This window comes from Salmo salar, chromosome 16 (assembly GCF_965601325.2).
Source record: "Salmo salar chromosome 16, fSalSal1, whole genome shotgun sequence".
NCBI classification, from domain to species: Eukaryota; Metazoa; Chordata; class Actinopteri; order Salmoniformes; family Salmonidae; genus Salmo; species Salmo salar.
In genome coordinates, this window is record NC_138306.1 from 48,896,552 (window position 1) to 48,909,347 (window position 12,796).

At 41.6% G+C, this 12,796-nt stretch overlaps 1 protein-coding gene across 4 annotated transcripts in view; it reads left to right on the plus strand.

Moving 5' to 3' along the window:
• The window catches only part of elovl1b (ELOVL fatty acid elongase 1b), a 33,215-nt gene that overhangs the window by 15,509 nt on the left and 4,910 nt on the right, over positions 1-12,796 (plus strand). The window contains exon 1 of one of the 4 annotated variants that reach the window (XM_045696645.2): positions 7,072-7,363. The gene's annotated coding sequence lies outside the window, so the exon portion shown is untranslated. 4 annotated transcript variants of the gene reach the window in all.

Genomic DNA, 12,796 nt, shown 5'->3' on the forward strand with positions numbered 1-12,796 from the left:
ACATCTAGAGATTTGCATACTTCCCTTGCTGCAGCTCAGGTGACAATAAGAAGAACACTGAATCCAAATGCCATTCATGCGATGGTTGCTAGGAAGAAGCTTCTGCTGTCAAAGAACCAAACTGCCCATCTTAAGTTTGCCAGAGATCACCTGGACAAACCTGAATGTTTCTGGAAGTCCATTCTCTGGACCGACGAGTCCAAAATTGACCTTTTTTGGATTGGCCAAGCCAAAGTCCTGACCTAAATCCAATCGAGATGCTGTGGCAGGACCTGAAGCGGGCAGTTCATGCCAGACACCCCTCAAACCTGTAAGGAGGAGTGGGCAAAAATCATGAGACTGATTACTGGCTATAGGAGATGTTTACTCCACGTTATCGCTGCTAATGGAGGTGCCACAAGCTATTGACTGAAGGTGGTAACATTTTTGCACATCAAATCTGAGTTTGTTAAACTACTTTTGTTCAATAAACAATATAAATATATATATATTTTTTGTTTCTGTCATTTACTTGGAATGTCTGCATTACGAATTGGGGTTTCGATAAGGATTTTGTTTATTTTATAGCAAAATAATGACCAGCACTGTGTTATTTTTTTTGTTGGCTCTTCCATATTGTCTATCTCTGATAAGCTACCCAGGACAGGACTGAAAACAGCCCATATTAATATATCTAACCTTAGAAATAAGGTTCATGAAGTCAATAACTTGCTAAACATCAATGTTTTTTTAAACCTTTATTTAACTAGACAAGTCAGTTAAGAACAAATTCTTATTTATAATGACTGCCAAACCCTAACCCGGATGACGCTGGGCCAATTGTTCGCCACGCTATGGGACTCCCAATCACGGCCGGTTGTGATACAGTCTGGAATCAAACCAGGGTCTGTAGTGATACCTCTAGCACTGAGATGCAGTGCCTTAGACCGCTGCGCCACTTGGGAGCCCAAATAAGATTCATATAATAGCCATTTCTGAGACTCACTTAGATAATTCATTTGATATAGCAATAAAAGGATATAACATCTATCGAAGAGACAGGAATGCTTATGGGGAGGTGTTACTGTGTATATATATTCAGAGCCATATCCCTGTAATGCTTACAGAAGATGTTATGTTAAGTGTTATTGACGTGTTGTAATTGGTTAAACAAGTTTTTCCAACAGTATGCTAAGAGCTGGCAGCAAGCTGATAGGTCTGCTGTTAGAACCAGTAAAGGCCACTTTACCGCTGTTGGGTAGCGGAATTACTTTGGCTTCCCTCCAGGCCTGAGGACAAAGACTTTCCTCTAGGCTCAGATTAAAGATATGACAGATAGGAGTGGCTATAGAGTCAGCTACCATCCTCAGTAGCTTTCCATCTACGTTGTCAATGCCAGGAGGTTTGTCATTATTGATCGATAACAATAATTTTTCCAAAGTGGGCCAACTTAGGTAGAAAATGCCGACAATGAATCGTACTCATGCATACAAAAACGAATAATGAAAGAAAAGCATTGTAAATGAAATTTTGTCAAGTTAGTGTGGGAGAGGTAGAAAAACTGTTATTGCTCAATAATGACAAACCTCCTGGCATTGACAACTGAGGTAACTGACTCTATAGCCATTCCTATCTGAGCATAGAGGAAAGTCTTTGTCCTCAGGCCTGAAGTCATTCCGCTACCCAAGAGTGGTAAAGCGGCCATTACTGGTTCTAACAGCAGACCTGCCAGCACTTTAGTATACTGTTGGATGTTTTGTTGTTGACCAATTACAATGCTATTTCTCTGTAAACAAATGAACAACAAACTTTCAGCATGCTTAGAGAGAGGGGCACTCAACATGTACTGCACTGACACAAATGACTGATGATTGGTTAAAATAAATTGATAATAAGAAGATTGTGGGAGCTGTACTGTAAGATTTCAGTGTAGCTTTTGATATTATTGACCATAACCTGTTGTTGAGAACTTGTGGCTTTTCAACCTCTGCCATATCGTGGAATCAAATCAAACTTTGTCACATGCACCGAATACAACACTTACCGTGAAATGCTTACTTACAAGCCCTTAACCAACAATGCAATTCAAGAAAGAGTTAAGAAAATATTTACCAAACTAACGAAAGTAAAAAGTAATACAATACAGTATCAAGGCTATATACAGGGGGTACTGAGACAATGTGTGGGGGTACAGGTTAGTCAAGGTAATTTGTACATGTAGGTAGGGTTAAAGTGACTATGCATAGATAAAACGGTGCGAAGCAGCTGTGTAAAAACAAATATACTTAAGTATCAAAAGTATAAATAATAATTTCAAAATCCTTATACAGTATTAGGCAAAGCAAATGGTACAATTATTTTTTTTTTTTTTCAGGTATGAATAGCCAGGGGCACACTTCAACAGTCAGACAATTTACAAATGAAGTATTTGTGTTTAGTGTGTCTGCCAGATCAGAGGCAGTAAGGATGACCAGTGATGTTCTCTTGATAAGTGTGTGAATTAGACAATTTTCCTATCCTGCTAAGCGTTCAAAATGTACCAAGTACTTTTGGGTATCGGGGAAAATGTAAGGAGTAAAAGGTACATTATTTTCTTTAGGAACGTAGTGGAGTAAAAGTTGTCAAAAATATAAATAGTAAAAGTACAGATGCTCTAAAAAAAAGTAGTACTTTTACACCACTGGTAATGAAATGGTCCTGAACGTCTCTAAAACTAAGAGCATTGTATTTGTTTCCCTAAGTTCTAGACCTCAGTGGAATCTGGTAATGAATGGTGTGGCTGTTGATCAAGTTGAGATTAAATTACTTGTTGTTACCTTAGATTGTAAACTTTCATGGTCAAAACATACAGTGCATTTGGAAAGTATTCTGACCCCTTGACTTTTTCCACATTTTGTTACATTACAGCCTTATTCTAAAATGTATTGTTTTTTTTCCCTCATCAATCTACACACAATGTCAAAGCAAAAACAGGTTTTTAGAAATGTTTCAAATGTATTAAAAATAGAAAACTGATATTTACATAGGCATTCAGACCCTTTACTCAGTACTTTGTTGAAGCACCTTTTGGCAGTGATTACAGCCTCGAGTCTTCTTGGATATGACGCTACATAATTGGCACTCTTGTATTTGGGAAAATTCTCCCATTGTTCTCTGCAGATCCTCTCAAGCTCTGTCATGTTGGATGGGGAGCATCGCTGCACAGCTATTTTCAGGTTTCTCCAAAGATGTTCGATCAGGTTCAAGTTTGGGTACTGGCTGGGCCACTCGAACATTGAGTGGCCACTCCTGCGTTGTCTTGGCTGTGTGCTTAGGGTCGTTGTCCTGTTGGAAGGTGAACCTTCTGCCCAGTCTAAAGGTCCTGGGCGCTCTGGAGCAGGTTTTCATAAATGATATCTCTGTACTTTGCCCTGTTCATCTTTCCCTCAATCCTACCTAGTCTCCCAGTCCCTGCCGCTGAAAAACATCCCCACAGCATGATGCTGCCACCACCATGTTTCACTGAAGAGATGGTGCCAAGTTTCCTCCAGATGTGATGCTTGGTATTCAGGCCAAAGAGTTCTTGGTTTCTAATCTTGGTTTCATCAGACCAGAGAATCTTGTTTCTCATGGTCTGAGAGTCCTTTAGGTGCCTTTTGGCAAACACCAAGCGGGCTGTCATGTGCCTTTTACTGAGCAGTGGCTTCCTTCTGGCCACTCTGCCATAAAGGCCTGATTGGTGGAGTGCTGCAGAGATGGTTGTCCTTCTGCAAGGTTCTCCCATCTCCACAGAGGAACTCTGGAGCTCTGTCAGTGACCATCAGGTTCTCCATTTAAGAATGGAGGCCACTGTTCTTGGAGACCTTCAATGCTGCAGAAATGTTTTAGTACCGTTCCCCAGATCTGTGCCTCCACACAATCCTCCTGTCTCGGACCTCCACGGGAAATCCCTTCGATCTCATGGCTTGGTTTTTGCTCTGACATGCACTGTCAACTGTGGAACTTTATATAGACAGGTGTGTATGCTTTTCCAAATCATGTCCAATCAATTTAATTTACCACAGGTGGAATCCAATCAAGTTGTAGAAACATCTCAAGGATGATCAATGGAAACAGGATGTCCCTGAGCAGAATTTCGAGTCTCATGGCAAAGGGTCTGAATACTTATGTAAATAAGGTATTTCAGTTTTTTATTTGAAATGCATTTGAAAACATTTCCAAACCTGTTTTTGCTTTGTCATTATGGGATATTGTGTGTAGACTGATGATAAAATGTTTTTAATAAATTTTCGAATAAGGCTGTAATGTATCAAAATGTGAGAAGGGAAGGTGTCTGAATACTTTCACTGTGGCACTATCATAGGATGCCACTTTTCCAACAAGTAAGTTCGTCAAATTTCTGCTCTGCTAGAGCTGCCACGGTCAACTGTAAGTGCTGTTATTGTGAAAGGGAAAAGTCTAGGAGTAACAACAGCTCAGCCGTGAAGTGGTAGGCCACACAAGCACATAGAACGGGATCACCAAGTGCTGAAGCACGTAGTGTGTAAAAATCTTCTGTCCTCGGTTGCAACACTCACTACTGAGTTCTAAACTTCCTCTGGAAGCAACGTCGGCACAATAACTGTTCGTCGGGAACTCCATGAAATGGGTTTCCATGGCCGTTCAGCCGCACACAGCCTAAGATCATCATGCGCAATGCCAAGCATCGGCTGGTGTGGTTTAAAGCTTGCCTCCATTGGACTCTGGAGCAGTGGAAACGTGTTCTTTTGGAGTGATAAGTCATGCTTCCTTATCTGGCAGTCCAACGGACTAATCTGGGTTTGGAGGATGCCAGGAGAACGCAACCTGTCTGAATGCATAGTGCCAACTGTAAAGTTTGGAGGAGGAATATTGGTCTGGGGCTGTTTTTCATGGTTCAGGCTAGGCCCCTTAGTTCCAGTTAAGGGAAATCGTAACCCTTCAGCATACAATGACATTCTAGATGATTCTGTGCTTCCCGACTTAGGGGTAACAGTTTGGGAAGGCCCTTTCCTGTTTCAGCATGACAATGCCCCCTCACACAAAGCGAGGCGCATAGAGAAATGGTTTGTCGAGATCGGTGTGGAAGAACTTGACTGGCCTGCACATAGCCCTGACCTCAACCCCATCAAACACCTTTGGGAAGAATTTGAACACCGACTGCGAGCCAGGCCTAAGCCAGGCCCAACATCAGTGCCCGACCTCACTAATGTTCTTGTGGCTGAATGGAAGCAAGTCTCTGCAATGTTCCAACAACTAGCGGAAAGCCTTCCCAGAAGAGTGGAGGCTGTTATAGCAGCAAAGGGGGGACCAACTCCATATTAATGCCCATGATTTTTGAATGAGATGTTCGACGAGCAGTGTCCACATACTTTTGGTCATGTAGTATAGATTCAATGGTTGTAAAGATGGGGAGAGGTCTGTCCATAATAGAGATGCTCTGCTTTTTTTGACACCACACTCCACAAAGCAAGTTCTGCAGGCTCTAGTTTTATCTTATCTTGATTATTGTCCAGTCATATGGTCAAGTGCTGCAAAGAAAGACCTATTTAAGCTGCAGCTGGCCCAGAACAGAGCGGCACATCTTGTAATTAGAGGGCTAATATTAATACTATGCAAGGAAGTCTCTTGGCTAAGAGTTGAGAAAAGACTGACTGCTTCACTTTGTTTTTCTTGTTTTTCTAAGAAACGTTTTGGAAATTCCAAATAGTTTTGCATAGTCAACTTACACACGGCACTGACACACACTTACCCCCCCAGACATGTCACCAGGGGTCTTTTCAGGTCCAAAACAAATTCAAGGAAACAAAAAACACATTTATTTTTAATGTAGGACACCAGTAAGACTAGGTGTTGGCGTCGGCTAACGCGGATCCTAAGAACTCCTAAACTAATCAAATCCCTTGGGACAGAGCAACAACTCGTCTCTGTCCACAGATACAGAAATATTAAGAGGCCAGACAACTACATCTATACAACTATTAACAGTTGATTGGACTAGGGTGCTAGTTGTGATGCACACTTTTAGTCACGACTAGGTACCTAATTTCAGTAGATTGATGTTAGATAAAATATTAGAGCAGTACTTGACGAGTGTCCTTCGCTCTCAATTAGGGGTGGCTTGTTTCACAAATGTTTTACATCACAAAGGATCTGAGAGCTCGCTTAAAGTAGAGAGGAATTAGTAGGTTACTTAATATACAACTAAAGGGTGGAGTGTGTCTGACTCCCACCTGACTGTTGTGTATGGCCTAGGCCTGGACAGGTACACCAAGACATGAGTGTGTGTGCTGCACGTGTTTGTTCTAGAGGGAGAGTGAGCGTCATAACTACATAGCTTTAAAGATTGTCTCAATATCTGTTCCTCCTTTTAAAACTGGGCTTGGTAGGGAGATCAGACTCTGATTTAAAATGCGTGAGAGCAAGCATAACGTACAATATACTTACGTATTTGCCAGTAAGTCACTGTCTTCCTGTAGAAGCCATAATGGCCTTATCTATGTTATGAGATTTATCAACCAGCCTTGAGTAAACAGTAGAAATATAGTTTTTATGTTCCAACTGGTCTCTTCCTCTTTGGTGTTCAGTCTCCAGAGGAAGTATTCCATGCTGTTTGATGAACAATACATTTTTTTATTACATTTTGGAAAGCCCCATATGATTGTTTTTGTAAGTGTCATGGAGTTGTAAATGTTTCTTTTGGTAATCCAGATGGAGGGTGAAATGGATGTTAGCTTTGCTTTCGGGTGTTGGCTGGGGAAAGAGACTAGCGGCACAACAACAGAGTAGCCACTGATTTCTCCCTGCTGTGTATGAGAATAATATAATCAGCCCAGCCCCTAGGAGAGAAACCTGCAGGATGATGCCATATTCTGCTGTGTTTTAGCTTTGTGGGAGGGGGGAGGATAGAGGGGAAGGGGCAACTCCTGTCAGACCAGGGCTGTGGTCACAAAACGGCCAGTCACCTACCTTTCCTTAATTTTGAGGTTTTCACACTGCCGGTTGAAATACAAGGCCAGCTTCCTCTCGTTCTTACTCTCTTAACCGCCCAGCTTGCATTTACGCTGACACATATACACTCCTCCCTCCTCTCTCTCTCTCTCTCTGCCTTGCTCTCTCTTTCTGAACTAGTTATTCATTCACTGTGTGTGCGTCACGGTGGGTGGGGAGGACAGCAGTACCAGTCACACTTCATCCGTTTTCTCTGTCTCACTCACTCCTGCTTCCTCCTCTCTTTCACTCCCTTTCTCTCTCCCTTGACTGCTATCCTGGCGCTTCTCTGCAAAAGGAGCAAGCAAGCTAGCTGTGCTCTTTAGTGTTGGTGTCCACACTGGCATCCTTTGGCCCGCTCTGAGGTGAACAAGAAATAAACCACATCAAAGACGAGGTAAGTCTGCTCACTTAGCACCAGATGGAGTACCCAGGAAACAAACCCTAACGTCTTCTCCCCCTTTATCTAATTTTGACACGCTTGTTGAGCCAATGGTTTGGGTTTGTTTCCCTAAATGGGTTTTAGGTCTTGTGTTTACGTTATCTCCTCAGGGAACGCCTATATTATGTGTCTAACAAGCTGGGGTAAACACACAGACGTTGTTTTGACTTTGAAAACCCAGTGTGTGTGTGCGTACAGTAGGTAGAGCATCCCTGCCAACACTTCTGTTAAAGGCCCAGTACAGTCAAAAGTGTGATTTTTCTGTGTTTTAATTATATATTCCCACACTGAGGTTGGAATAATACTGTGAAAATTATGATTATGCACTTTTTTAGTGTAAGTGAAAATACATTTCAGCCTGTTTTGTTGGTATGGAGTAAATTGAGTTAATAGACCAGTAAGAAAGAGTTTCAAACCTCTGCCAATAACAGCTAGTTTTCAGTTCCCCCCCACCCCACTCAGACCACTCCCAGACAGCCCTAGAAAAATTCTTGCTCGAGAAATTGTTCTTTGCTAAGAAGCTATTTTAAAAAAAATTTTTTTTTTACCATTTTATTTGAAAACAATCACAGTAAGTTACATAATTGTTAACCAGAAATGAATTTATATAGAAATAAAAACGTCTGCATTAGGCCTTTAAACACCAAGCTGCACTATGTGTTTGTTCTATTTGGCTCCTCCCTCTCTCCCTGTGGACCTTATTTACCCCTCTCCTCTGTCGTTTTGTTCATCATGAACTCTAACCCTTTGAACAAGGCTCCTTTTTTTTCACCACTATGATTGACAGGCTTCCCATAACACATGCATTTTCCCCACCCTTTCCACTATGCTACTCTTCCCTGCAAGTCGTAAAAGAGGCACTTAGTCTGCGATTTGAAGAGTTATTCCTAAACCAAGATTTATTACCAGCATCACAATTTTGTTCTGGGTTTTCTATGTCAATAGTGTAGTCACGGAGAATTGTATCTGGTCAAGGTCTGGAGATGGCTGATAGTTTTGAGGAAAGATACACTCCCTCCGTTCTGGAACGGAGAGGGATGAGGTGATCTGCAGTCTCCGCCCTCCTGGTTTATGGCTGTTAACCGTTTAGCCCTATTGAGTCCAGTGTTAGAGGACTGGAATACCAAAAAGGGCTACATTTAATTGGCTTCATCTGTCTGTCCGTTTTGCCGTTAGCTATGCCTGTATGGCGTTTCTTTCATGGAATTGAGGTAGTGTTTATCTGTTTATCATATATGCACAGTCACGTTAACTATACATTCATGTACATACTACCTCAATTGGGCCGACCAACCAGTGCTCCCGCACATTGGCTAACCGGGCTATCTGCATTGTGTCCCACCACCAGCCAACCCCACTTTTACGCTACTGCTACTCTCTGTTCATCCTATATGCATAGTCACTTTAACCATATCTACATGTACATACTACCTCAATCAGCCTGACTAACCGGTGTCTGTATGTAGCATCGCTATAGCCTGTCTTTTTACTGTTGTTTTATTTCTTTACTTACCTATTGTTCACCTAATACCTTTTTTGCACTATTGGTTAGAGCCTGTAAGTAAGCATTTCACTGTAAAGTCTACACCTGTTGTATTCGGCGCACGTGACAAACTTTGATTTGTGTAGTGCTTGGACTTTGACTCTCTGGTCAGGGTGATGAGAAGAGTCACCTTGTGATCCACCACAGTCTGCTGGTGGAAGGATTATCGCTGACTTAGTCACAACACCATGAGGAAATTCTCCTGCAAGTCTTTACAGCAGCAGTCAGAATGCTTTGTTACAATGTGACTGGAGTTTAAAAGTGTTTGTAGTGAGCTCATGGGATTGGTATGTCTGGACTCTTGAGGCATTTCAGTAGTGAGGTGGCCAGGTTGAAGTGATGGCACAGTCAGATCAGAACTGAAGGACTACTGTTTTCACACATTGTTTTAAAGTGAATCTACCAAATATGAACAGTGTCACAGTCCTCTGCTGCTGTACCGCTGTTGAACTACTAGATTCTGTTGGATGGTTTGGTGTTGCTAAAGGTTGGAATGAATGTCCTGACCAAGATTTTCCTAGCACTATTTGTAGTTGTGGTTGTTTGCTTTAGTCTAGATAAATTTATAGAAACGTACAAGAAGCCAAAAGGGTAAAAAGAAATATCCTGAATATTCCGCACTCATTAGGTTATTGGCCTGTCTACCTTCTCTGGTCTCTGACAGAAGAATGGGGTTTCTCTAGTCTCTCCGATATCCTTTGTATATCTCCACTATGGCTATTGTACAGGTTTCTTTCCTCCTCACTGGTCTGTCTCTTTCTTTGGTGCATTCGGATGTGGATTGAAAGAATCAGTGTTGTGTTCTCCTGTGTCTGGTAAGGTCCATCTTAGCCACAAGACGAGACCCTGACACTATACATTCTCATACTCACACGGAGGCGTGTTTTTGACTAGAAAGGTTGTCAATACAAACTGCCCCTCTGTGTGCAATACTCAGATCTCTGGTGGTGAATTCCATTAGTAAAATCCAGTTCTTCAGTGAGATTTTTAACAAATCACATGTCTGATCAGGGTTATACACACTTGCTTTTGAGTAGATATGGTGTTTTAGGTAATGTTGTCTTGGGGGTTATGTTGAATATATTTTTGTCAAAGTAGAGGGGCACGGCAGCAAGGCTTAAAGTAGTGGCGGCAGGTAGCCTAGTGGTTAGAGACAGGTAGCCTAGTGGTTAGAGCGTTGGGCCAGTAACCCAAAGGTTGCTAGATCAAATCCCTGAGCTGACAAGGTAAAAATCTGTCGTTCTGCCCCTGAACAAGGCAGTTAACCCACTGTTCCCCGGTAGGCCGTCATTGTAAATAAGAATTTGTTCTTAACTGACTTGCCTAGTTAAAGGTTTGGTCTTTGAGTCAGAAATTTAGGCAAGATGCCAAAACATTTTTCTATTTTTGTTTCCAAGTGGAAAGAGCCAAGTGGCCTCTCAAAAGGACTCAAAAAATAAATTCAAATGTAAATTTGCTCTTCTTCCTCGCATGGGTACACAGCAACCTTCTCCGATGCTACACTCACACTATCAATAGATATCTAACATTTGTCATAATGTTCACATGATCTCTTAATGTGCAAGTGTTACTCCTCTGATCAAGACAGACGATTGATGTCTGAATCTGCCCGAGTTAGAGGCACTGAGATGTGTGTTGTCACCACAGATATGAGGCACGCCTGCTGACTCGCCTTGTTTTCAGGTTCCAAAGGAACAACAGCTATTTGTGTAAGAGCTTTCTGAAATGCTTGGTCTCTGGTCTAAATTAGCATGGAAATGAGAATCATACCGACAGGTGAGCACTCACTCGACAACCAGGAAACTCCCTGCCGGTGCGCTGTAAATCTGCATACAATGAACTTTGCCCTATATCACTTGTAGGCGCCCGTGATGCTCGGCTTTTCTGCTTGAAACGCATGAATTGTGGTTTAGTAAATGCCAACCTCTGCCTTAGTTGCAGGCTTTTCCTTGAGGTTTTCACCTATTGCATCCATAATGTGTTATGTCATGTGCATTTAAGTTCAAAGGCCTACATGTTCCGATTTCTCAGGAATGTTCTCATAATCACACATGTAGTCAAGATAATAGCGGTTTAGCCTGATATCCCCCTTGCCGTGTGGTTGTTATCGGTGTCCTTGAAGGTTCCAGGTGAATAAAATGTGCAGGTGATCTTAGCTGCTAGATTAGATCTCGCAAACAGGACATTCCTTTGCCTCTTCGAACATGTGCATTTGCTATACCTTCCCAGATGAAACAATACTACCGTTTACTATAGAATACTACAGTACTTACTATAGAATTCTATAGTAAACTGTAGAATACTATACTACACGATGTAGTATCCCTCGATCATGTGTAGTACTTACTATAGAATGTTGTAGAATACTATAGTAAAAACTACAGTTTTATCCACACAAAAAAAACACTGGTAAATGCTACAGTAGTGTCAGCAAAAACACCACACTTTTTTAACTGTAGTGAATACTACAGTTTTTAATTTGCATAGACCCTGCCCATTCCCCTCCCCATATCACAATTTGTGCCATCCATAAGTGAGAAACCTACATACCGTATATTGTGTTCCGAAAAGAGCAGAAGCGCTGAATTATCCGTTCAGACCCCAGTCCCTGTAGCTACCTACAGGTTATGGAAAATTATAGCTCTCTTTAGTATTTCCCTAGTAGGTTTCCTCAAGGAGAAAGCCTCTACTTCTATGTCAAAGATAATAGAACAAAAACACTATAGTCTGCAAAACCAAGACATTACAGTAAATACGAAAGTATACTACATGAATTACTATAGTATATATCATTTTTATTTTCCTACAGTATTTAGACTAGTTAACTGTAAATGCTACAGTAAACACTAGTGAATACTACAGTAAAGTCTGCAAAAACACTACAATTAATACCATAGTATTTATACCATAGTATACTACAGTATTTTTTTTATGTGAGTTGTGGCTAGTTACTGGTAAACTACTCCGGACCTTTACCGGAGTTCAAGAGAAGTACTGATAATGCCAGTTAACTTTACATACAGTTATGTGTGCAGGTTATATGATTTTAAAGGCCATACATTTTATAGAAAGCCCTGTTGGTCTGAAAATGTCCGGCTGCTGACTTCAAGTTCGTAATCACTGTTACATAAAAATAACAAAAGACTGCATTCGGCTCATTGAGTACAGATGCTGAAGTAGATAAATGGAATGGCCTGCTATTCAACATACTTCAGAATATCGGATACTATCTGTGTGAGAGCTCCCTTTACTGAGTGGTGAAAAGCTTTCCTTTGTCATACATTCAACACTGACGTGTATGTAAGTCATAGGTTGTCGTTCACACCACATGAGCGAAATCATGTTGGGCAAAGTTTCAAACGGACTAAATGTTGACATGTACACAAAGCAGTTATCTTGAATATTCCATTTGGAAACAGGTGTTGCTTGACATTGTTGCTGTATGAAAGACCTCCAGCCTAGTGTTTGGTTAATTGAAAGGGCTTTCCGTGAGCATACCAGTGGATGGGAGCTGAGAGGGAACACTTCCCACTTGAACTATTGTTGTAATCATGTAGGGTCCCTCCGGTTTCAACGATGTGTACACTTGACAATGTCTCCTATACTGTTCCCTGTATGCTCAGACGTTACTGATTGAGTCATTCCATGTTGATTGTGTACTGTGTGTTAAGCTCTAAGGACAGGTAGATGTTTTAACTCTGTTAGATACTATTTGCTGTTGCGCCCCCCCCCCCCCCCCCCGTACATTCCAGTAGGCTGGATCATTACCTTTGATGGTGTTAGCTTAGGGTAGACTTTACTCCTAGGGCAGGGAGAGCTCAGTGTAGGTTCTCTGAACAATGGAT